Raw genomic sequence first — 26717 nt, 5'->3', positions numbered from 1 at the left:
GACAACCATCAGGCAACTCTGCAGACTGGAGGTGGCAGTCCAGCGGAACACCAGGAGCTGGATGAGATGGAGGAAATGGTGGCCACAGTCAGAAGGGAGGAGACGGGGGCAGGAGTTGTGGGTCCAGACACTGCTCAACATGACCTGACACAATATCAACAGGGTGAGTACTGACCAGGGACTGGGGGGACGGGGGAAGAAAGGCACAATGGCACACATGCACAATTAAGCAGAGCACAGTGTACACCCGCAATGACTCTAGATCATGTCCCTGACACCCGTGGCACACTGCAGCACACATACAAACACCAAATAGGCCCCCGTCCACAATGTGCCCGAAGGGTTCCCACCCCACACATCACCAATATCACAACCAACACATGCACACGTGCGAAACCCAGCAAAGAATCATATTTGTGAGCCACACCGACAATGCCAGTGACACTACATGACGATTAGCATGGCTGCAGTCCAATCATCATGACATTGTGCACACCAACGACACTGAGGTGGCTCAGCGTGGAGCAGGCCACACTCGGACACATCCATATGCACAAACCACCCCTGACGCAACAAAACATCTGCGGACAAACCATGCCCAAGAGTCACAACTTGACCAAGTACCCAATATACCCAAGTCCGAAGTATCCCAGCACTGTTGCAGCACAGAAGTCAAAGGCACACCGCCTGAAAGGGATGAGGGGCAGCCAAATCTGAGCAGCAGGTGCGACTCACCCACAATGCAGCACACACACATAGCAATAACAGCACATCAACATTGATGACAATGTGGTACAAAGTGCATCACTCCCACGACAGAACAGAGGACACAACTGGTTGCACTTGTGCGCGTAAACTGGCCAATCACATCTGGCATAGCAGGAAATTGTGAGATGAAAATGTACGTGTATAAACCTCACATCCGTGATGTAGTTCAAATGTCCACTGACCCGCATCAAATAGTCAGCTCCTCCCAAAAGGTCACAATTTACATTGTCATGCAGTCCTGAGGTAAACATGAACAATGTGTCAACATACATGTCAGCACAATGTGAAAATACATCTCCCCTTCACATAGCAGACGGACAATCAACACCTACTGCATAGCAGACCAGGCAACTCATCAGTGACGATGAAGAGGACCTCCACACCTTCCACACCGACGCCCTACAACAGCTAATGGACATCTTAGGCAACCCACCTCCAGGAGTGGGGCAGCCCTGCTGCATCCAGGAGACCCCATCCCCTGCACAGACCACACAGCAGGAAACACACACCACCACGGATGGCTCCCAGCACCTCACAGAAGCACACATCGCATTCCACAGCCAGGTGTTAGACTGCCAGAAGGAGGTGGCTGTAGAGGTGCGGGTGGGGTCCGAACTCAAGCTGGTGATGGCATCCGAGATTGGTGTGAGGAATTTTGATGAGGCTGGCTGTGTGACTCCTCTGACTCTGGCAGTTGTTGGTTGGAAGGTCCCAGAGGCCAACATGTGCAGCACAACCAGCAGCTTTGCCTGCGGAGGGATGTTCGTTGTCCGCTGTGTTGGTACCGTCGGCCTGTGGGCAATGATGGTCAGGATGCGTAGGATGGTTGTCCTTTTGAGCCTGTAGTGGGCTATGACATTCTCTGGTGTTAAGTCTGTGAGGCTGGTGCGTTTTCTGAAGGTCCGCTGAATTTGTCTGCGCTGCCTATGTGGTGGTCCGGGGGGGCGGGCCTGGGTATGGTGGCAGTGGGTGTTGTGGCCCTCTTGGGGTTCCAAGCTGCATGATCAGTGGCTCCATGGCATCTGTCTTTCTGCAGGTGTGGCTCTGGGCTGAGCTTTTTTTTCATGGTGCAGGTTGTCGTCTCACTTAACACCAGGTAAGAGCAGGTGTTAAATCCCTGCTGCTAACGCACCTTATCGCATGTTTTGTGAACTTATCCCCAATCTGGCTGGTCGTTGAGAATGTTGCAAAGTGGTGTTGTCTTGGCTTTTTCCACGGGAACCCCTACTCTGCATCTCATTAGCATTAGATGCTGGTGTCATCTATGGCGATGTTTTTGGCGGCTGCTATCGCCGGAAAACTGGTAATATCGGCCGGTAGCACCAGCTTGTGAATGGTGCGATTAATTTATCGCCAATTTGGCGGCGATAAAGTGCCGCTAACTCGGCGATAGGTCCTTGAGAATATGCCCCATTGAGCTTAATTTAATAAAGAAAACTAGATCAAAATGCCAAAAATCCAATTTGTAGAAATTGATCTATTGAATTTCAAAGTTTATAGGTAAAAATAGGGCCTAGAAGCAAAAAGCTTTATTTGGGATATTTAGTCATGCAAGACTGGGACAAAGTCAAAAGTTCAGGCCGACTGCAATGGAGCATCGGTCAGATGTAGAGATCCAGTTAGGCCCACTGAACCAAAGTACCTTAATCCTGGTTGCAGAACACTTGCGTGGATCAACATTGAAGATGTGTCACGCAGGCAAGGCGTGTGGGTTCCGAGATGTGGTGAGGTTGCAGTTAGAAGTCCTGATGCATCATCATCGAGCATCCTATTGACGGGGCTAGAAATGCGTAATCCAGTGTTGTGGATGTGAGGGATAGCAGAAGTGATCCATTGGTTCCGATGGGCGGTGAAGCTGCAATGTGGCTGCTATCGACACGAGATGCAGGGAGCTTGTGCCAACAAGAACATCATGCAGCAGCAGTTCTGAAGACGATGTGTCGGTCCCAGATGCGGGAGGCTGGGGTGATGCAAGTCTTTCACAATGGGTCCAAGCCTTGCATGAGTGGTGATGCATTGGTTGTGCTCGAAGATGCGCCGCTCAGCAAATGAGTTGTTTCGGATGTGCTTGGGGATAAGTGGCTCAGTGGTGGATGTGACGGTTCCACTACGGATGCACATTAGGCCCACTTCCAAGGGTCCAGGACTTTGGTGGCAGGACTTGGCAGGCCAGACCCACAGATGGAAGAGTAGTGTAGAGGCAGGTTGGTTGGAAGTCTTTTATGTCCCTGAGACTTTGTAGTGTAGCTCCTATTTTCCCAATAGGCTCTGCGCATTGGAATAGTACCTACAGCAGTAAAGGCCTAGGCCAGACGTTAACTAGGTCTACTACTGTCGATACTAGACTTAATTTTTGGGTTTGCCAGCTAAGCTCAGAGTTCGCTAGAAACTTTCTCGAATGTTCAAGGAAGGATTAACTTCCCTGATTAGACAAGAAGGGATTTAGTTTCTGACAACCATAGAACATGACAACTTTGCTCTCCCCTAATCAAGAGTCAATCTCAAGAGTCGTGTGAGCACAAGGCAATTATTTTACTCAGTCAGTACGTGCATTCTTAGTCTCATCAGAATGTAGAGAAAAGGAAGAGACGGGCGTGTTCAATAAAAAGGTGTTATTTATTGATCAGTCTCTTTTCTCGTACAAGAGAAATGGATCGATATTATTGCAATACTTATAGTTAAGTAAAGTGCATACATTAAAAGCAATAGTATAAAATAATACTGTAAAAACATTGATATGGTTTCTGAGCCATATGATGTTTAAAATGATTAAAATATATTTACATACACATATACATTTGACTAAACGTACTCAACTGGTGTTTCTAAATACGCCTACCCCGTGTACCTGACCTAAGTCTAATGCGTGGGCGGGAATAGAAAGTTACAGTTTAAGTTAAGTTTGTTTTTGCCAAGTGAATAACTAAGGAATTCTCTGTGAGGGGTTATTCAGTTCTGTACCTGGAAGTTAGGATGAATGAGGAATGGTATCTCTTTCTCTGCTCTCGATATTCCAGGCTGCCTGCGAGGGCTGCCCAGAAGCGCCGGTGCTGGGTCTCTCGGCTTGAGATAGCAGCGCGTCTCTCAGCGCGTCAGGAAGGCGGGGCTGCTGCCAGCGGGGTCTGCTTCTGCTCTCGGCTTCGGCAAGTATGGCTGCTCCGTCTTGTCACCACGCGTGTGTTTGCATAGGGCAAGGTCGGCAATATTTATACCTTAAAGGTGCCGAGATTGACGTAAGGATGGACATAGATACGTCAATAAAGATGTCATACGACTTGCTCGTTAGCACATTCTTTACTAAAGTTCTCTGTGAAATCAAAACAATGGCCGCACGGATTTTCCAGGTTGTCATAGGTTTGATTTGTTATGAGAACGTCGTATGCCTTATCAGGGGCTGGAGGAATGTCGCTTGTCTAATTAGATCTCAAGCGTTATGACCTAATCAGATAACACGTTCCTGTGCCGGAGTGTGACTGCGTCAGATAACGGTATCTGCATCATGGGGGTTTTCTTGCCTCATGGGCTGACTGTTAGTTAACTTGATAGTTAGTTTAACCAGAATAGGGTCAGGAATAGGGGGACTGATTCAGAACCTATAGAAATACACGACACCCACTCCACGCTAACTATGGTCATATCTACTAATCTATGCATAGTATAACATAGTACAACATACTATAGAGTATAGTGTATACCTTACCACCCCAAAATACATAAATGCATTTCGAAATTTTCAAATATACTGAAAAATTGCAGTCATATATATTGTATGCACTTAAGCTATGAATTAAATGCAAAAGTAAACACGCATTTTTATGCATTATTGCTTATCGGTATATGAGAAATACACATGAAATGGCTCTTAATATGGCTATACAGAAAGGAAGTCCGAGACCATTTCATCACATAATAAAATATTTGTGAACCTACCAGCGGGCAGCTAAAGTCTATAAAGTATCTAAAAATAGAAATTTTAGTTCTCTAGGAATAGTTTCTTACTTTAAGCAGAAGATCAGTGTCCCGGGAAAAATATGTAGAAAAATATTTTAAGGGGCATGCTGAAAAAATTGCTGTCCGTGAACTGGAGTGAAATTGTTCATGTGACTTTATTTTTAAAGTTGAAGGCCGAATTCAGGGAACGCCGTGTGTGAGTTTACTCAAAAGTCTCTATTTCTGTTCCGGAGAGAACATCATATCATTCAGGCTTTCGAAAAAACTGTCAACAGCTTCATGGGAAAGTTCCACTAAGTCGGAAATAGGTGTAACCATGCATTCGTGCGCATGATTGTCTCCATTGACATTCTGATTCGCATTGCTGACAGAAGGTCGTACCTGTTCGATGCTGCTTTCATCTTGAACTTCACTACTCTTCAATCGCAGTGGTGAAGATTCCAGGAATGCCGTCATCAGGATTGGCAGCCTTTGAGGGCAGCACAAAGCGTGAACCTTGGTAGGAACCAACAGTGTATCTGCATCCACCGGCGCATCCGATTGTAGCGTCAGACAGGTGTCTAACACGCATTCTTCTCCGCATAGCAGACACCTTAGTACAGGTAAAACACACCTTTGCCACATTGGTCGAAATGATAGAAACCAAGTCATGTTTAGGTCTCTAAGCCGGGAGAGTCCCAGGATTTTTGATATCCGGTCCCGGTATCCAATGGCTAGGATCGTATCTTCCATTGTCGCGAGAGTTTGATCTGTGACATGGGTTGCCATAACGAAAAATAAGGACTAGGAATAGGATTCCTGCAATTAGTCCCAGGATCAGGGGAAGTCCGCCAAAAATCAAATGGACGAAATCTGGAAAAATACCCAGTATGGCTTTGAATGGTGTTAATGCCATCGAAAATACTGTCTTAAATACCTTTGAGACCCCAGTGGTATCAGAAATATTTAAGATTTCGCTCAGGATTTCCGCGAAATGTACGGGGGAATTAGTTGATAATAATGTATGTATCTCTGCAGTCGTCCTTGCGACTTGTAGATCATACGTTTCTTTTGATGACGTGAGCCTTGTAGGCGTCTGAAGAAGCACTGTTTTCATTCTGCTTAAAGTGTCTATTCGAATAGAAGTAATTTTCAAACTGGGCCATGCCCTTGCCTCCCTGTCTGGAAAGGAGCTGGGGAATAAAGAACTTCCACAGAACTTGACCTTCGCCGTTGTAGTTACTAGATAAGGAGTCCCGGGCATAAGACTGCAACATCTGCGGTCTACAATAAGAATGTAACTCCCATTATAGAGTCTTTGAAAGAATGGTTCTATTTCAGTTGCAGGTGCGCCTTGCTGGTGACATGAAAGGTTGTATGAATTCCCTTCACAGGCTCCATGCAAACTAATTCCGTTACACAGAAGCGTGCCGCTTAGTGACATAGCACAATTGTTGCCACTAAGAAACACTTTCTGTCCTTTATTACTGACACATGCATGTGAATAGGGCAGGTTCCAAGTTGTTTTAAGGTACCCCTTTCCCAATTTCTCGTACATGCCAGCCTGTATATATTTTTGGCAGTATTGAAACCTGAAGGTTGAGATCGGAATATTTATGATTCCGTGGATTATCCATTCACTGACAGGTTGTTCTGACATTGTCATTGGTAATCTTTCTACTTTTTCAATGCTCAAGATTGTATAATCAGCACCCTTCTGCGCCATACCGATTTGTCTATCAGTAAGGTTAAAGATTTGGAATAGTGACGTTGTGTTGATTAAACGCCAAGGCACATAGCCTGAACGCAGATTTTGTAACGTCCAGCCAAGCTGTACAATGGAACGCAATTGTGACTGACCATGTTGTAATAACAGTAAGTCTTGCGATAATATATCGATTGCTGAAGACACAATGCTGTCCAATGAAAAAATTCTGGAGGACAGAGTCATTAACCCATTGTCCACTACAGAAAGTGATTTTTCCAAATTAATACGGTCAATTTCCCGTATTCTTTCTGCTGTCTCAATTTGAGTAACCTTCCAGGCCTCATTGTATGCTGCATATACAGAGGCTGCTATGAAACGCTTTTGACGCTGTTTGCGTGGTCCCATTATGAAATCACGCAAGTCAGCACCATCAGTAAGTAAAGTTAGGTGTTGCTTAATTTCAGGCAGTGTGGAAGTCTGTAGCCATTGAAGGCATAATTTGCCCACACTGTAGGTTGTTATTATCCCTGGGTGATGTCTTTGGGGATATCTAGGGTCTGGCCTGGTCATTTTAAAACCCTGTGTTTTATTCAGGAATCTATCTTGACAGTTATTTGTATCTGTGGGCCAGATCAACCATTGTTTCCAATCAGGATGTGTTCTGTTTTTGTTTAATATATGGTTTACGTCTATCTCTTCATCTGTATCAGAGTTATTGCTAAACATTGTTGGCTTTGGAATAGACGGATTATTTAAATCTTTGATTTTGGCTAAGCCAAGACAGGTGGTTTGTTGAACAGTGTCATTTAAAAATATCATTTGTTCTGGGATCATGCAGGCTCTAAACAAAGCTTCTAAACCCTGTACTTGCCATTCTTTTGTACCCCAAACACTTTTCAAATCAACATTTTTGTCCCAATAATCAAATCCAAATGTATTCATTTTTTCAAAGAATGAATCTGAATATATCAATTTTGTGTTGGTTATCATGGTTTTCATCCCTGTCTTGTTTGACAATTTAAAATAAAATGTTTCAGCATTACTTATGTTAAAACGTGAAAAATATGAATATTTGTCATACACGGTTCTAGAGCTCCCTTTTGGAGGTGTAGCGCAATGTTCCCATTGATTATAATTTAAAACATTTCTAGGTTGTGCAGATTTATGCAAAAAATGGTTACCATAATGGTTATAGCAATACATACTATCATAATTTGTAGAACCTTGCAAATAATCATGTTTTGTAAATTTAGCAGACATTACTAAGTCAGACATCATGTTGTTAATACTCTCGAAGTCCCAATCATCAGCAAATGAGTTTGGTTTTGCAAAGTCACTCAAAGAGATCTTGATTTGGTGTGGATATTTCAGGATCTCGACCGAACCATAAATTTCATAGTCAGTGTTGTCCCAGGCTACCCCACCAGGTATAGGATTGGCTGTGAAGTTGGCTGAAGAAAGTTCTGAAGAAAGTTCTCTTTTCTCGACGTGTGAAGATGTGTGTGGTTTGAGGACCAAGTTGATGTTCTGACTTGCTGTGTCCATTTTAGCATATTTTCCCTCAATGAAGCGTCCCAAAGTAAATACCATGATGAGCCAAAGTATGAGGATAAATGCACCAAAACCCACCCAAAATTCAATGCATGGAGAAACCAGATATGTTTCTTTCAGATGTTTCAAAAGTTCCTTAGCTTTGTCTTTAAAGGATTTTAATGATGGCTGTGTCTTTGATTCACTGAAGCCGTCAGAGGAATCATCGAAGTTGATGAAGTACCCGGATGCAGTTCTGTCAATTGTTCCAATTGCTTCAGGATTTTTGTTCCTTGCATTTTCACTTGGTACTTCAGTATAGATTGGTGTGTCTCTGCTAAATGTCTTTATTTGGGTTTTCAGAGGTCTTAGTTCTATTGCATTCTTGCATAGTCCTTCTTGTTCTTCTGCAGGCGTTTCGAATGTGATGAGCCTTTTTGATAGGACCTCTGTGCTGGTAGCAAACCTTGGTGTTCTGCTACTTATTGGGAGTCCACTTGGCCTACTGTTTGTTATCGGCCACATGTTGTGGTTTTACCAGGTCGATGGATACAACTCGGTTCTCCTTTTTTCCAGCAAGTGGCGGTAGTACAACTGATCTTGTCCCGTTGACAGACAAGACAGGAACTGCTTTTCTGTAAGAAGGCCCAAATTCCTTCTTTACCGCGATCTTCTCCCTGACTAGATCCCCGACTTTTGGAATCCAGACAGGTCTTGCTGGGACAGGTGGTGATTCTTCAGTGGTTGTTGGCTGTTGTTTCAACTGTATGTTGCTCAGGTCTTTTCTTGTTTTGTTTAAGTCCTGCAAAATAGCCAAACGGTCTTTGACATCAAAGGTTTTTTCTATTACCACTGAAGTCTGACTATCAAGGTCAGAGATCAACATCCTAGTTCCGAATAATAATTCGTACGGACTGAATCCCTTCAGAGAATTTCTTGGCAAGTTATTTAGACTACGTTGGACACTAATTAGATGTTTGACCCACCCAGCTCCCGAACCTAATATCCTTTCCATTATAGATTGCTTTCTGCCTTGGTTTTTTCTTTACACCATCCCGTACCCTCAGGAAGGAAGTGAGAAGATTCCCGCTGGGCTGTGCTCATTTGGCCATGTTTCCCCCCCAGGCTGGATTGCCTGAGTGAAAACAATGGTCGAACGTAGCATGCTCTTAGCGTATATGCCATTTAGACTCGCAAATCTTGTATAATAGTCCGGACGTCACCCGAGTGCTGGTGATCTACATTATAAGTGGAAACTAGCCTGTATATGTTAATCGCAAGCCATTCTTTTTGCTGGTAATATTATCTGCCTTGATACGACGAGGTATTAAACTGCTTCTCTCCCCACTGCGATCTCTGTTGCAGTTTGGGCAGTTTTTTACAAACATGGTGTAGTGCAGGCTCATGCCTGGCCACCAGTACCGTGATTGTAATTCTTCCAGAGAATCTTTTAATTTAAGGTGTCTGTGACCCTCGCCCATGTGTGCGTCTGCGATTAACAAGTTTCTCCTGTCCATGTTTGGAATCACTCTATCCCCCACTCCAGGGATTCGAGAAAAAGGGACGGAGTTTGCATCGATTATGTATGTATAATTGAGTGGATAGTTGATCGGTAACGCTGAGCAGTCGCCTTTTGATGACGTTTTCACCGCCAGCATTGTTTCACCGTCAATGTATTTTAATGTACGCTTTTTTCGATCTACGGGAGCCGATTTAGTGGCTGCCGCTGCGGCTGTTTCAGCCAATGAATTCCCTACAACGTGAACGCCATCACGTTGATGACTCAGTGAGTGAGTCACGTGAGTCTTTGGTAGTTCTTTTTTCAAAAGAGCTACTTGTTCCCAGAGCAGTCTCTGCTTTATTGATGCATCTGTGTCATCTTTGTAACCGTTCTGAATCCATGTCTGCAAATCCTTGTTATATGCTTTGACGCAGTAATATGAATCTGACACTATAAGTGTCGGGAATTCGCGATCCGCATTATCTAGCGCCATTTTCAAAGCTATTATTTCAGTTTGTTTTTCTGAATTAGTTTCTACTGAGTGTGATTTTGTTAATAGAGGTCTTAGTTTACCTCCGCGCCACACTTCTTTTGTAATCTCACATGTGGGGTTGTATGCATGTTCTCCCCAAACGGAGGGTTGAGCATGTCCGTCTGTATAGATTACACAGGCGTAATGTCGTAGAGGCAGAATGTCGGTTGGCAGAGGATACGTCTTTTCATATTTTAGATTTTTTAATTCTTCTAGTTCTTAAAAAATTGTCAACCAGGCTATACTTGATAATTCATATCCTTCGTATAGAATTTTTAGATGGGCAATTCTGGATTTTTTGAAGTTGAATTTGTAACCCTCTGCAGCGAACCCAAGTATTATGGTGTTCACTCTTTTCAAGTGAGTCTCCAAGTCATCATCTGTTAGGTAAATGTCATCAACATAAGATAATGCTTCATCATCATATAGTTGTAGTAATTCTGTTACTCTCGCTGAGAATACCCCCGGGCTGTTCTTGTACCCCTGGGCTAACCGACAGAATTGTTTTTGAGTGCCATTTACTGAGAATGCAGTTAAATATCTGCTCTCCGGTGCTATGTTTTGACAAAAGAATCCATTGGAAATGTCCAAGGTAGTTTTGTATTTTTTGCGCACTATGTTATTCATTAGTGCAGCACTGTGTGAGTTTTGTACTGCAAAGGTTTTGCAACATGTGTTAAGGTGTCGGTAATCCAAAACTAGACGGTACGAATTGTCTGGTTTGGAGACCGGAAACAAAGGATTGTTCATTTGTGAGGTGCAAGTTTCAATCACCCCCTGGTATTCTAGCTGATCTAGTATTTCATTTACTTGTTTTTTAGCTTCTTGCTTAATTGGGTACTGCCTTTGTGCAGTTGGTTGTGATTTTAACTGAATTTTGTGAGGAGGAGAATCCTCATCCCATCCTACATGATTTTTATATAAAGCAGGTGCTAAGGCCACTGCCCACTTTCTAGCAAGTGTGTATTTTTTATGAATCGGTATTTGATTCGAGAAGGCAGGCATAATTACTTCTTCGCCATGAGGGCACTCCCTGACAAACTCTGGTGGCCAGTCTTTTTCAGCTAGAAGGATGTCATAGCCTTTGGAGAGGTTATCCCAAAATAGTCCCCTTATTTTCCTAGTCTTATCTCCCTCTATACGTAATGTTATCTCGTATATCTTGTGGGGCTTGCTAACTCTGGTGTCTGCAGTTTCCACTTGAAGGTATTCATTCGTGTCCACTGTCTCCAGATGATTCATAAGGACTTTGCGAGCTATGCTCACCTCTGCTGCGCTGTCTAGCATTGTCTGAGCCCACTCTCCGTTTTTCAGTTGTGTCCTCAGTATTCTCGGCATTGTTAACTACCTTGATACTGGCTACCTTCTTTTTTGGAAATTGTAATTTCTTTTTTAGCTGAGCAGGTTCCTTGTCTTTGGACTTGGCGTGCTCTTCTGATCGTCCTCTTCTTTCCGATTTCTGCGAGGAATTCTGAAAAGATTGAGAGGGACGTGTATCAATGTCTTGATATCTATCAGGTTTTTTAATATTATCCCTATTTCTAAGGTTATATCTATTCCCAGAGGGGTCACTCTGTGGTGACCTCTGTCTTTGGTTTGGAGATTTCTCTCTTCGCCTCGGAGACCTTCCTCTGGACTGGAATTTCTTTTCTTTAGGATTGGATTGTTTATTTCCATCCCAGTTCTTTTTTGGTGAATTATTATTATTAAAAAATATTTTTTCTGGACTTGTAGTCAGTTGCGGTTTTACTGGTATTCCACCTAGACTATCTCTGCCTAGTTCTTCATAGGATTTTTCTATGATTCTGGCAATTTCAGCTGGTTGGTCTGCTATATCTGTCTCTTTTAACCTCTGGCGGATCGCCACGTTTGCTGCTTCACCTTTTATGTTGGCTAATAATATAGCCGAGACCTGCTTGAAGTCTTTTAGTAATTTCATACCAAGAGTTAAAGCAGTTTCTGGACCGTATTCATCTTGAATTTGTTTTAGCACATCTGGTATTACCGAAATGGATGGAACACCGTGCGTTTTTGTGTAGATGGAAGCAAAGACTGTACCCCAAGTGTCACAGTCCTCAATGTGTGGTGCGATTCCCATTGGGAGACATATAGTCAGAATCCTGTGTTTTTCCAGCGGGGTGGTGTCAGGAAACACCGCCTCTATTTGGGTGATTTTCTGTGCCAACCAGAATGGTATTTGTTCCCGTTTAGCTGGAACTTTACCTAGGCAGGATTGGATGTTCTGTGGTGTAATTTTATTTGTGTTCCCCTGGTGAGGGGTCAGCTGTGGAAGTTTAATCGCTGGCTGAATTGTTGAAGTCCGCATTACATACTGAACTAATTGTCTATGAATTTTTAGTAGTTTTTTTAGCTGTATTAACAGCTCTGCTGCAGGCATTCTTTCGATGTCTGGATGTGGTGTGTATCCGGCTAAGACCGGCCACGTTGCTCCTGGTCTTCCTAAAGGACCGAGCCTTGTAATGTGATTGTTATGTTTTAGGGCGCCATCAAATAAGAGCAAATGCTCTTGGAATTTGAGTGGTACTTCCACCTCCTCGAAAGGAGTGTACTCATTAGGAGGTTCCTCTATTTTGTAATAGTGGAAGTACTTTGTTACAGCATTTGCTGCTGGAAAATGTATCCATGAATAGTATACCTCTGTCTGCCGATATTCGTGTGCCTCAATTACGAATATGACTGTGCCACCTCTAGGTGTCAGTCCATTTTCTATAAGTTTTAAGGTTATAGATCTCCTTTTGATGACCGGAATGAGTATTATATCCGCGTCTGCTGCTTGCATGGTAGCATCAGCATCTGCGAGTTCAGTTGCTAATCTAACTGCCTCTCTTTCATCATCACTCTCTGCCATTTTACCGACAGGAAGCTTATGTCTTTTGTTTGCAGATCAGGTTTCTTATGGAACAAAGATTAGATGCACAATATTTTGGAACTGTTTATCCTTCAACGTTGACTATACCAAGAACCATACATAGGAGTTCCCTCCTGCGAGGTTTTGGAGGATATAACCTTTCACCCACTCCAGACGTCTTTGGAGTATTTGGGAAAAGGGGTCTAAGTGAGAAAGCACGACTGAGTTACTCTAAATGTCTTACGTTAGTTTTATCGCCCTTTCCAAACGCGTTGGGCGCCATGTAGTGTAGCTCCTATTTTCCCAATAGGCTCTGCGCATTGGAATAGTACCTACAGCAGTAAAGGCCTAGGCCAGACGTTAACTAGGTCTACTACTGTCGATACTAGACTTAATTTTTGGGTTTGCCAGCTAAGCTCAGAGTTCGCTAGAAACTTTCTCGAATAGGCAAGGAGGAGTTGAACCTCCCTGGATAGACAAGAAGGGATTTAGTTTCTGACAACCATAAAACATTCTTAGTCTCATCAGAATGTAGAGAAAAGGAAGAGACGGGCGTGTTCCATAAAAAGGTGTTATTTATTGATCAGTCTCTTTTCTCGTACAAGAGAAATGGATCGATATTATTGCAATACTTATAGTTAAGTAAAGTGCAAACATTAAAAGCAATAGTATAAAATAATACTGTAAAAACATTGATATGGTTTCTGAGCCATATGATGTTTAAAATGATTAAAATATATTTACATACACATATACATTTGACTAAACGTACTCAACTGGTGTTTCTAAATACGCCTACCCCGTGTACCTGACCTAAGTCTAATGCGTGGGCGGGAATAGAAAGTTACAGTTTAAGTTAAGTTTGTTTTTGCCAAGTGAATAACTAAGGAATTCTCTGTGAGGGGTTATTCAGTTCTGTACCTGGAAGTTAGGATGAATGAGGAATGGTATCTCTTTCTCTGCTCTCGATATTCCAGGCTGCCTGCGAGGGCTGCCCAGAAGCGCCGGTGCTGGGTCTCTCGGCTTGAGATAGCAGCGCGTCTCTCAGCGCGTCAGGAAGGCGGGGCTGCTGCCAGCGGGGTCTGCTTCTGCTCTCGGCTTCGGCAAGTATGGCTGCTCCGTCTTGTCACCACGCGTGTGTTTGCATAGGGCAAGGTCGGCAATATTTATACCTTAAAGGTGCCGAGATTGATGTAAGGATGGACATAGATACGTCAATAAAGATGTCATACGACTTGCTAGTTAGCACATTTTTTACTAAAGTTCTCTGTGAAATCAAAACAATGGCCGCACGGATTTTCCAGGTTGTCATAGGTTTGATTTGTTATGAGAACGTCGTATGCCTTATCAGGGGCTGGAGGAATGTCGCTTGTCTAATTAGATCTCAAACGTTATGACCTAATCAGATAACACGTTCCTGTGCCGGAGTGTGACTGCGTCAGATAACGGTATCTGCATCATGGGGGTTTTCTTGCCTCATGGGCTGACTGTTAGTTAACTTGATAGTTAGTTTAACCAGAATAGGGTCAGGAATAGGGGGACTGATTCAGAACCTATAGAAATACACGACAACTTCAGACCAGGAGGACAGCCCTTGGAGGCATTTTGGGTTCAGGGGACAAGTGATGCAGGTCCAGTCCTTCTTCCCCAGGCAGGATGGCAACAGGGCAGCTGGTCAGCACAGCAAAGCAGGAGTCCAACAAGGAAGCGGTCCAGAGAAGCAACAGTCCTTCGGCAGCACAGCAGTCTTACTGGCAGAGTATCCACAGGTCCAGAAGTGTACTCAAGTGGTGGTGTCTGAGGTACAGAACGTATACCCAGTTGTGCCTTTGAAGTGAGGGAGACTTCAAAGACAAGCCTTTGAAGTGCACAGAGGTCCTCCCTTCCTGCCCTTGCTCCAGACTCATTATAGGGGGGTATGTAGCCCTTTCTGCGGGGAGAGGACACAGCCCATTCAGGTGTAAAGGAGGCTAGGTCCAACACCTCCCTCCATCCTCCAGGGTGGCCCATCAATTCACACCTAAGATCCTAATGTGTGTGGCTGTCTAGGGGAATACACGAAGTCCAGCTGTCACCCACTCCAGAAATTTGATCAGAGACAGACAGCAGGCACCAAATGTCAAAAGTAAGAAAATGTCAACTTTCCATAAGTACAAAGAAATGTGGTGTTCACACTCTAAAAATAAACATAAATTAAACCAAAGCACACTCTATTAGTCTTGATTTATCCCCTGGTTGGGACACTAGTAGTGCACACTGTGTGTGGAATTTAGTTCTAGATGCTTCTTAACTTTCCATTAGTGGCATTTTCAGAATTAAAATGTGAAATTCGACTTCGCCATAAGTTTGGATTTTAAACTGTGATTCGAGAGACACAAGACTTCAAGGGTTTATTGCTTCCCAATTGTGAATTACACTTATAAAATGGAATAAAATATTCCCAATGTTATCCTATGGGAGAGATAGACCTCCCCCTCTTGGCGTCCATCCACTCCCAATTCTTCTTGTGTTATTGTAGTGTTTGACCCGCATGGGGACAGAGAGTTCTGATAACGTATGGTTGTTGCTGTGACCATGAACTGACTGTGAACCTAGAGCAGCACTGGCAATTTTGTAGTACCACCCCCCTGCCCTCCACTCAGGGCGAGGGTGGCGGGGGGGTGCAAGTGTAGAGCACTGCTGCTTTTGTTACTGGGGGCCGATATTGCTGCGCCCCTGCAAGACCGGCTCCCAGTAAGATAAAAAAGTGCCCCCACTGCTGCAAAACCGCCCCCCACCCTTCCAGCCTCCTGGGACAACGACTGATGCCCGCTGCAGCCAGTCTGGCCCTGGTTGTGACGTACATTAAATTCAGTGCATAAGGCATAGCATTGCATTTGGAAATGAGATGGTGTGAATGAGCCTCTTCAGAAGCTAGATGGCCGCGCGCTTGTCGTTTGAACACACTTCCCAACAGAATCAAAGCCCGCCCGTTAAAAGGTGAAGATGCAACCTTACGCCACTGCTCTTATTATCTCCAGGGATAATGGAATCTAGTCCTAAGGCTTCTAATGCAATCTTAACGCCACTTCAAATGCCCCCAGTTTATAAACGACTACCGGTGTGTCACAGAGAGATACATTGATTTGTGCAAGATGACAAGATGTGTCAAATGACTGCGTCAGGTGCCAACATCTCTGTATCTTTGTTTACCTCAACTCTAGGTGCCCAGTGTCCGGTAATCCATGATCTCTCCAATCACAAACGTGTATTTAGAAAATGGGGCCGAGTGCACCGAAAGTCCTGGATCATTTATTCTCACCTAGAGTAACTGGAGAGTTTGCTGGATTTATTATTACAAGTCTTGCAAGTGCAATACCTTTCGAAAAATATAAATGATAATTCAATGCATTCCTTTAATTAATCATGCCACTTTAAGGAAGTAACGAACTGACCTATCTTGCTGAATTTTGGAGAAAGCACGAATAACCACCAGTTAGGAGAGTCTGAATGACGAAGATCAGCCGGCTTCCATTTTGACCCGCGAATTCCAGATTGGGTTGACTGTAGCCTTACCGGTGCCATTTTCTCCAACAATTGTCACATGGTACAGACGCAAGTACAGATCCAGGTGCATAATTTATCCGGCAACAGGCCTTTGCATGAAACCTAGAAAAGGCAGTGCAAAATTGCACCAGCGTTTGTGCAATCCGACATCCCCTAGTTAATTAGCTCCTAGCATTTTAAGAATATAGCCAGTGAAACATACATTTTCATACATTTTGCAGCCAAAGAGAAGCTGTCATGTGATATTTACTGCCGAGCAGTAGGAATACTTCAAGTCATTTAGAGAAATTTCAATTTCAAAGGGATGACATTTTTTTTACAGAACCAAACAGTTCATCATCATTACCTGATTGTTTACTGCCTGCAGGTACAGAATACTTCGCGCTTCTTATAGTTTTTACACATTTTAATATCAGCCCAGATCTTATTTTGTTTTGGGAGATACATTCCACCATTTTCGGACATTGTTTTACCGTGATGGGGACTGCCGCTGGTAATGCACGTGACATCTGTTGCTCTCTTCTGCGTCTGATGGAGAATCCTCCTTTAATTGGGCCCTACAGGGATTCAGAATGATGAATTATTTACATGTTGCTTATCTAATACACACAACTTCCAGTGGGGCCGCCCTACACTGTATCAGTAACCATCTGCTCCATTTCTCACGAGAATATCCCTGCCCCACTTTACTGTGGCGTCAATTACAAGCAGGGAATCAACCCTCTCTTCACATATGTTCTCCACAGGCATTGCTCTCTGTGGCTGACCCCTCACCCTACCCGAACCTGGGTCAGTTGAAGATGCTAGGCCTGGCTCTTCTCCCCTGACTCGGGCAATAGTCTACAGGTGTATTAATTCATTCAGGCAAAAAAAACAACGTCCTATTTCCATGTCCCTTAATAGGAAAAGAAACAACTGGTTTTAATCAAATTATACCATCATATTTCCACACGTGAAAGTATGACAGCATAAGCTTGTTCTACTTTTGGAATATCATGTCGCATGTTTTTCACTACACTGCTACAGAAAGTGTTTTCAGGTTTTTGCCTGAAAATTCAACATTTTATTTTCCTAATGTAGTGAAGAATCTTGCTTCATTAGAACACGCTCACCAAAACTGTCAAAAGATAATGTGTTTGGTGTAAAAAACAGTTTTCCTGTCACAAACAGTGACTCCAACTATTTGCATTCGTAAAAACTTTTTTTATACGTACAACCCCCATTTTCGGAGACCATAAATTATTACCAACTCCTAAAACGGGGTCGTGACTCGATAAGGAAACGCTAGTTGGAAGGGGCGTGTTGTAGGGATCCCTTCCACATTTGGGATTCTTTACGAGATGTGTCAAGGTTTTGTGACTTAAATCTGGTCACAAAACATTGAGGGGCTTATTGCGCCTCACGTTTGTCACTTTTTTTGACGCACCAGTAGCGCAGTGTGCCAGCCTATATTTACAAGGCCACGTAAAACCACCATGTGTGGGTTTTCACTGCCTTGTAATTATTGCCCCTTTTCACACATTACTCTGAGTGAAAGGGGCGTTCCATGGGGGTTGCTGTGGGTCACAGGCGAAACGAAAAGTGAGGGGGGCTCCCTGCAGGTTACTTAGGGGGGCCCCCTCCGGGCGTAATCAGGAGCTCTCCCGGCCAGAGTTTAGTGCCGAGGGGGCCCCTTGGAGCTAGGGGGCCCCCGCACCGCGTGGGCTGCGGGGGCCTGTGTTACGCCCCTGCTGTGGGTGCTCCCACCCAACATCCATGGAACCTGATGCATTCCCAGATTTATAAGGTTTTGTAAACCTGGGAATGCGTCAGATTCCTTTGCCTCTCCAAGGGAGTCGTAAGGGAGGCACAACGAGGAGAAATACCTTTATTTCGCCTCGTTTTTCCTTTTTCTATGTCTGCACAAAAACAATCAACCCTACAATGCAGACACCCTTGCACAATAGCGCATGGGTGCCTGTGTGAACGCATGGCAGCCCATTGTGTGCCAGCGCAGGGGAAAGGGACAGGAATGCGCCGTATCATCTGGATACGGTGCATTCCTGCCCTTTTCTTTTGAAGCACGGCAGTACAGCAGGAAGGCTTGCTGCACCACCGTAAATGTGACCCTGAAAATCTATCAACACCCAAGTTGGGATGTTAAGCCTCTTGAAAGAGGGAAGTGGTCACCATGGAACGTCTTTCTCTTTGAGCCCTGACAGCTCCTGAGGCGGAAAGCCGGGAGACACTCGCCGAACAAACTTAGCACTGTATTTAAAAAAAAAACTGCTTTTAAATTGTGGGATCTCACCTACTCTCGAGCACTCCCCCCCCTTCTTCATCACCAAAGGCGCTCCGCGCAGCCGATCTGAAAGCTGCCGCGGCGCTTTGGGAAATCTTGTAGCCGCCATTAGAGGGTAGTGAGGCCACGCCCACCTTCAGAGGCCACGCCCCCTCCCTCCTCGCTATATAAGTCGCGCCGCTTCTATGCTCGCATTAGCCCTGACAGCTCCTGAGGCGGAAAGCCGGGAGACACTCGCCGAACAAACTTAGCACTGTATTTAAAAAAAAAAACTGCTTTTAAATTGTGTGATCCCACCTATTCTCGAGCACTCCCCCCCCTTCTTCATCACCAAAGGCGCTCCGCGCAGCCGATCTGAAAGCTGCCGCGGCGCTTTGGGAAATCTTGTAGCCGCCATTAGAGGGTAGTGAGGCCACGCCCACCTTCAGAGGCCACGCCCCCCCTCCCTCCTCAATGGGCCTCAACCGGACGCGCAGCCGACGCGCACTGCGGGCGCGCCGTCAGCGCGCCGAAGGCACGCCAAAGGTAAGCCCGTCTGTGCCCGTCCGGGCCCAGACGGCCCTAGGCCCAGACTCTATGCCCAAACTCACCAGCGATCGCTATAGCTACACCCAAGGAAACCTCCTCTCACTCAACCCCATGAAAAACGCAAACTGCACCTATACCTATAATGGGGAGGACACCTTTTCCAACTCCGAGATTTGCCACCCAGCCCACATCGCGGTAGGACGTCATGCTCTGCAACTTGGCCTCCTGAACTGTAGGTCTCTCCCAAAACACTCCCTAGAGATAAACCTTCTTATACAGGATCATACGATTGACATTCTGTTCCTCACGGAAACATGGCTAACCCCCAACTTAGAATCCGACATCGTCAATGCCCTTCCCCAAGGCTACCTAATCCACACTCAGAACAGACCCCTCGGCAGAGGAGGTGGCCTGGCAATAATATATAGGGAGCTACTCGCTTGCAGAGCAAACAACGGGACCATCGTTGACTGCGAGAGCTGCCACTTCGCCTTACAAATCTCATCCACAGTCTCCCTATCCGGCTTACTCATATACCGCCCACCGGGTGCCCCGACTAAGTTCTCCAGCGCCTTTATTGAAACCGTTACCTCAATAGCATTGTCATCCCCCAACTTCATAATCTTGGGAGATCTCAATCTCCACTTTCGAGACCCCCAGGACCTGACAGCGACCGATCTCCTACTTGACCTCACCTCATATGATCTAAGACTAGTGAACTCAGAGGCTACGCATGACAAAGGTCACCTTCTTGACCCCATTTTTACCAACATCAATGACCTCAAAACCTCTACCCCCTCCCACTCCTGTGGACAGACCACTTCCTGGTCCCTATCGTTTCGTATTCCTACGTCCCGCCACCTCAACCCCTCCAAACTCGGGTCACAGACAGACCCTGGTCCAAACTCTCGCCAGACTAACGCAGTCTCCCCCCCCCCCAGCACTAGATCCAGTAACCGCAGATACGCTATTCAATACTTGGCTTACCCACTCACTCGATTCTCTCCTCCCAAAAAAAACCACTCTGAAAGTAGCCAAAAGAGCGAATCCCGCCCCTTGGTACACTCCAGAGCTAAAACAACTACGAAAAGAATGCAAAAAACTGGAACGCACCTGGAGGAAAGACGGAACCAAATCCAGAAAGGAAGCATTTCGTTCCTCCATGAGAACTTATAAAACCGCTTTGGGTAACACCAAAAGCCAATACTTCGATGAGAGAATAAAAAAGTCCTCTAGCTCTGCTAGAGAAACTTTTATCATTATGAAAGAACTGCTCAAAGTCCCTGACCCTCCCCCAGTTCCTGACACCTCTGAGGACAAATGCCATAATCTGGCAAAATATTTCGATGAAAAAATCCACAACATCCTCGCTACACTGCCCCAAGTCAAGCCAAGAGCTGATGCTAACGGTCTACTCAAGTCTGGAACAGACGCCAATCCTCAGCCGGCCAAACTAGGCACTCACCTAGACACATTTGGTCCGGTAACTGGAGAAGAGGTCCTCAATACGCTGGCCATGATAAAAAGTGGTTCTCCCACCGATCCAGTTCCCATTCGCATCCTCAAAACGGTGGCAGAAAGGAAGCATTTTGTTCCTCCATGAGAACTTATAAAACCGCTTTGCGTAACACCAAAAGCCAATACTTCGATGAGAGAGTAAAAAAGTCCTCTAGCTCTGCTAGAGAAACTTTTATCATTATGAAAGAACTGCTCAAAGTCCCTGACCCTCCCCCAGTTCCTGACACCTCTGAGGACAAATGCCATAATCTGGCAAAATATTTCGATGAAAAAATCCACAACATCCTCGCTACACTGCCCCAAGTCAAGCCAAGAGCTGATGCTAACGGTCTACTCAAGTCTGGAACAGACGCCAATCCTCAGCCGGCCAAACTAGGCACTCACCTAGACACATTTGGTCCGGTAACTGGAGAAGAGGTCCTCAATACGCTGGCCATGATAAAAAGTGGTTCTCCCACCGATCCAGTTCCCATTCGCATCCTCAAAACGGTGGCATCCACAATCGCCACCCTCCTAACTGACCTCATTAATTCCTCTTTGTGTCAGGGAACGGTCCCGACCGGCTGGAAGGCTGCTGTCGTGAAAGCCCTTCTCAAAAAACCACTACTGGATCCTGCGGACCTAGCCAACTACTGGCCAATCTCCCTTCTCCCCGGAATTAGCAAGATCGCGGAAAAATTAGTTAACAAAAAACTCTCCCATTTCTTAGAGTTGAACAACCTTCTCCGGAACTCTCAGACTGGATTTCGCCCTGGACAGGGCACGGACACCGCCCTCCTAGCGGTGGTGGAGGAGGCTAGATGCATTCTGGATGCAGGAGGATCAGTGGCAGTGATCCTCATGGACCTCAGTGCGGCCTTCGACACTGTCAACCACCAGGTCCTCATCCAACGACTTCATGACATCGGGGTGGTGGGAACTGCTTTATCATGGCTCACGTCATTCCTAAGCAACCGCACCTTCCAGGTCTGGGACAATAACACCCGCTCTACAGCAATTCCCCTCCAGTGCGGAGTACCGCAAGGCTCATCTCTTAGCCCAACTTTATTTAATGTCTACATGTCCCCACTGGAGGAGGTGGTCGCCCCGTTTGCAGTAAAAATCATTAGCTACGCCGATGACACCCAATTGGTAGTCTCACTGTCCCAACCTGACCAAGGACCGTTCAACCTTCACACTTGCCTCTCCGAAATCTCTATCTGGATGAATGAATCAGCCCTAAAACTTAATGGGTCCAAGACTGAGATCATGCTTCTTGGACATAAAGGGCCCACCCTTCCCACGAACCTCTGGCCCACATGCCTGGGAGAGCCCCCCGCTCCCAAAGAAGAGATTAAGAGTCTAGGGATCTGGATAGAAAAGGACCTGTCCTTTAAAACTCAAGCTAAAAAGACAGCTGGGACCTGCTTCGGCCTTCTTAGATCAGTCCGAAAAATTCTGCCACTCCTCCCGCAAACCTCCCGGAAGCTGCTAATCCAAGGACTGATCCTCTCCAGATTGGATCATAGCAACGCCATCTTCCTGGGAGCTCCCGAATCCTCCCTCAACAAACTACAACAAATTCAGAATGCCGCAGCCCAGCTTCTCACGAACACCCCGGCCAGAACATCTGCCAAACCAGCTCTGAAACTCCTGCACTGGCTCCCAATAAGAGAAAGGATAAAATTTAAATCCCTTTGTCTGGCACATAAACTTCTACAGGATAAGGGCCCCCCCATCCTTAAAAACCTAATCACGCCCTTCAAAGCCTTAAGGCCTCTCCGTTCGGATCATGAACATCTTATCACAGTGCACAGAGTAAAGAAGGCACGAACAGGAGGTCGGCGATTCTCTGTGAACACGGCTAGACTGTGGAACGCCCTACCTCTCAAACTCAGGAGCGAATCCTGTCATCTCCGCTTCAGAAAACTCTTGAAAACCCACCTTTTCCCTTGAGCCCTGTTTTTTTCCTGGTCACCCCCCTTCTGCTTCGGTTGTCTTGGTTTAGCGCTGGGATGCTTCCGGGTTACTATGCGCTCTATAAAACCCACATTCATTCATTCATTCATTCTTTGCACATTAAAAAACTACAAGTTTGCTGTGCAGTAGGGAGGTGACCCGCTCAACCGAACATTCTAATAAAGGGTGTACCATTTTTAAATGCGGCCCCATTTTCCTTAAAGGAAATTTTTTAAAAACAACCTTTATTTTAAATGTGATCACAGATATGGTGGTCTGCTGTCCCCAGTATGCATGCTATCATCACTATGAAGGGAACAAATCACAGCAATTTGAAAATTGTGACCTACCTCATTAATATTCTGAAGGTCGGTTAGATTGTGACTCACTCCGAATGGGATTTGTGTGAACTGACCTGTTAATATATAGGTCGGTTGACAAACTTCAACAAAGAATACAAAGATGCTGGTCACACATTGAGACTAGTATTTTCTGACCAATGTTTTGTACATCAGGCACAGTATTTTTAATGGAAAGTCAAAGTGACAATGATATACCACATAAACCCCTATTTCTTTTAATTAAGAAAATCATAGCCTTCGCTCCACAATATGCACTGGCAAATACTTTCTACAGTTCACACATTGTATTTGTGGTGAATATGAAGCAGTACTTTAGAGGCAGCTACTGTTTCACCTCTCCTTACCAGTGAGAGTACTGATTATATTTATTGCAAATGATGTGGCATTGGCTGTGTATTTCTGAAGCAAGACCCAAGTAATCTTTGGACAGATGACATGATTCTAATTAATGAAGGAAGTATTCTGCCTACTTGCTTATCTTTAGTAATGTTTAACAATGCATATTCAAATTATGATTTGTATATGTACGTGCATTTTTCCAACACAATGTCATATTGGCCACTGAAAAAAGGAATGCTAATTGTGAGTCAGATAAACTCACACCTCCACTGTCACTTACATTGTCATTGCAGTGTGTAAGTTTAATGAAAACAGAAAGGTAGTTACAGGGTTTGTCATTTGCAGTACATCAGAATCCACACATACACCTTAAAGGAGGCAGGCTTGGGGTGCGAATACGAGGTCCTTAACACCCTTTACTGTGGTCACATTGCTGACCATGCTAAAACCCTAAATTTCTGTTCAACCAATGCAGCTCTGCGGACCAATCAACTTTTACCAACCCACCCAGCAGTGACACAACTGCATTTTGATCTAGTTATGAACGGATATTTAAGAAGGAATTCACTACTACTTTTGTTAATACCTTCAGTGGGGTGCCGTGTACTGGATAAATGCATCTACTGCCACTGTCTTTGCACCCCACTGCCTTTGCAGAGTACCACCCTGTCAAAGGACCATTATTTTGACTTTCACCCTAAATATATTGTTTGGATGCCAGGGGACTGTAAGCAGGAGAGTATCCATGTCTCTCACACAAATAATAATGAGGTCGGTTTTAGTTAAGCATTTTTTTGTGCAAACAAAATCTGCAGAGAAGAGCAGGCTTCAGACGTGTTCTCTGTATTGCAAAATTCAAGCATTTGCGACCCATGCGTCATGAAAATGATGATGCTGCAATGCCTCAATGAGGTATAGTAGTTGCTGCTCTACAAACCCCAAAAAGCCAGGAAATTCACAAGTTCAGGCATTACCTTAACCTTAGCTTCCATCCCTGTTTAAGTCACTTTACCTAAACTCCCACCTCCACCATCACTTGAGGAAGGTGGACATGAGATGTTCATGAAAGACTGAATAAGTACATGGATGAGTGTGTAAGAGTTCTACGATGGTCTGACTAAGTATCCAGGAGGACATACAATTGAAATGGCGATGGTGTATTTTCCCATTCTTCGTCAAGGTACTTGTATTTTGCAGAAGTGTCTGATATTAAACACATCATTGGTTGGCTTGGTGCTATGGCAATGAGATATAATCTTGCATTCTAATATGCATCCTAAATATCAGTGTATGATAGTACTCTATTGCTGTTGTAACAGAGAACAGGAGAGCTAATAGATTCATGCATAAGGTTTTTTTCGACAATCCCCCTAGTGCGGTCATTGCTGGCCAGCCAGTAGTCCGCTGACAAACCACATCCACACACAAGGGGAAACTCAAAGCATATTGAACATTCCACTTAGTATTAAAGGCATAACATGTCTCCTTTCTCTGCCACCAAATAATAATGAATAAGCAACATCAACAGAATATAAAAACAAAATACCTTATTAACATTGGTGATGTAATTGCAAACTATTGCAGAATAGCATGACAAGACTTATTCCCAGACAAAATCCTATTAATATGTTGGTCCTCTACAAAACAAAGTGCTACATTTTATCTGTTCTATCTGATTCCCAGATTTCACACCCTCCATTGCTACCACCATCATACCTCCTATTTCTTTCTCAGCCATGCATCAAGTGCATTCCAACTCAACTTCCTATCTTCCATCAGTATGAAACCCCTTCATTCTTCTCTCGCTCTTCCTTACACTGACCACCTCTCTGGTGAAAACACTACCCTGCTAAAATTGCACTTCTCTCTGTTCATCAATACAATATAGTTTTCATGAACGGACCATAAAACTTTGTAAATCCACCTACTACTCTTCCTTGCTTCTCTTTCACCCAATCACTTACTGAACGCTGTGACTTCTTGCATCACCCCCATAATTATTTCAAACTATCTATTTCATCTACTAAGGCATGTATTTTGTACCTGCATCCTTTCCTCTCATAACAGCAAAAAGAATGTTCAACTTTCCACCGTTTACTGTTGTATGATAAGCTCAAACAAGTTCCGAAATGAATCTCTTACCATCATGTTTGTCACTTAAAACCAGTTGAATAACACATTTGATCATCCTATTGGCCCTTCTCAAGATGTCATTTGTCTGTGTGTGGTACGAGCCAGCGCTGTGATGTTTGACCTCACACTCTCCTTAGAACACTCTAATTTAACAGTGATATCAGCTGAGAGCCATTGTTGGTAAGGACAAGAGAAGGATATCCCTATTCCTTAATTGCTTCTTCCAATACTTCAATGGAAGACCATGTGGCTTTTTTCTTTTAAAACCTTAATACAATTCACTTTGAATGCACATCCGCCAAAACCATAGCAAATCTCACCTCTACACTCACGCCAGCCAAAGTTCCAATAAAATCAAAACAATCATTTGCCTACACTTTGCTTCGGGTCGAATATGTGCTCATTCTGGGAACCTCCTACATCATTCAAGTGCTTTTCTCCATCTTTGCACCCCACGCAGTGTTCCGCCCACTTGATTACCTGGCCATTCAAACCTTCCACAAAAAATCTGCTTTCACTCTCCTCATTGTTGAAGTTTTCCCTAAGTGGCCTCCGTGGGAAATCCTGTTTTCCTACTTATTCCTTGTGGAGGAGCAAATGAATCTCTCATCTTCACCACACTCCTATGACAAACTGACATATCCTCCAGAATCTTCTAATATGGCCTCACAGCAGAGTACACAGTACTCTTGTGACTTCTCATTTTTGTATCACACAAACAACGTCTTTCCATTTCTACAGCCTTCTCCTCATTCCTAATAGCACCCCCACTCCATTTCAGCACATCTAAGGCACTACCAACAACCACATTCACTCCCTTTAGCTCTAACAATATCACCAGCAAACTCTTCCCACTAAGTGAAAGTGGGATAGGCAATCCACTTGAATGTTGTACCACCCAGGATTACATTTCAACATGCAATGATACTCTTGTAAACGAGCTGCTAGTCTCTCCAACCTTTCCAAGCCCTATCAGTGCCTCTTTGCAACAAGGCTCAGCTCGCTCAGGCAAGGGGCTAGTATTGTGTATGCAGTACAAAGTTTGCTTCCCAGATCTATCTCTGATAATACCCGGCACCACACATTACAGTTAATTTTCTTCCTACATGACCATAGTTTCTTTCTGAATCTGTGAGAGGGCAAGAACCAAAGGCCACTTTTGCCTTGCTATGTGTCAGTCAGACAATTCCTCCAAGGCCCATGGCACATGCATCAATAGGTAAAATAGTTTTTA

Source organism: Lissotriton helveticus, chromosome 4_1 (genome assembly GCF_964261635.1).
Source record: "Lissotriton helveticus chromosome 4_1, aLisHel1.1, whole genome shotgun sequence".
Classification (NCBI taxonomy): Eukaryota; Metazoa; Chordata; class Amphibia; order Caudata; family Salamandridae; genus Lissotriton; species Lissotriton helveticus.
The sequence above is the reverse complement of the archived record's forward strand: the minus strand, read 5'-3'. Positions refer to the sequence as shown.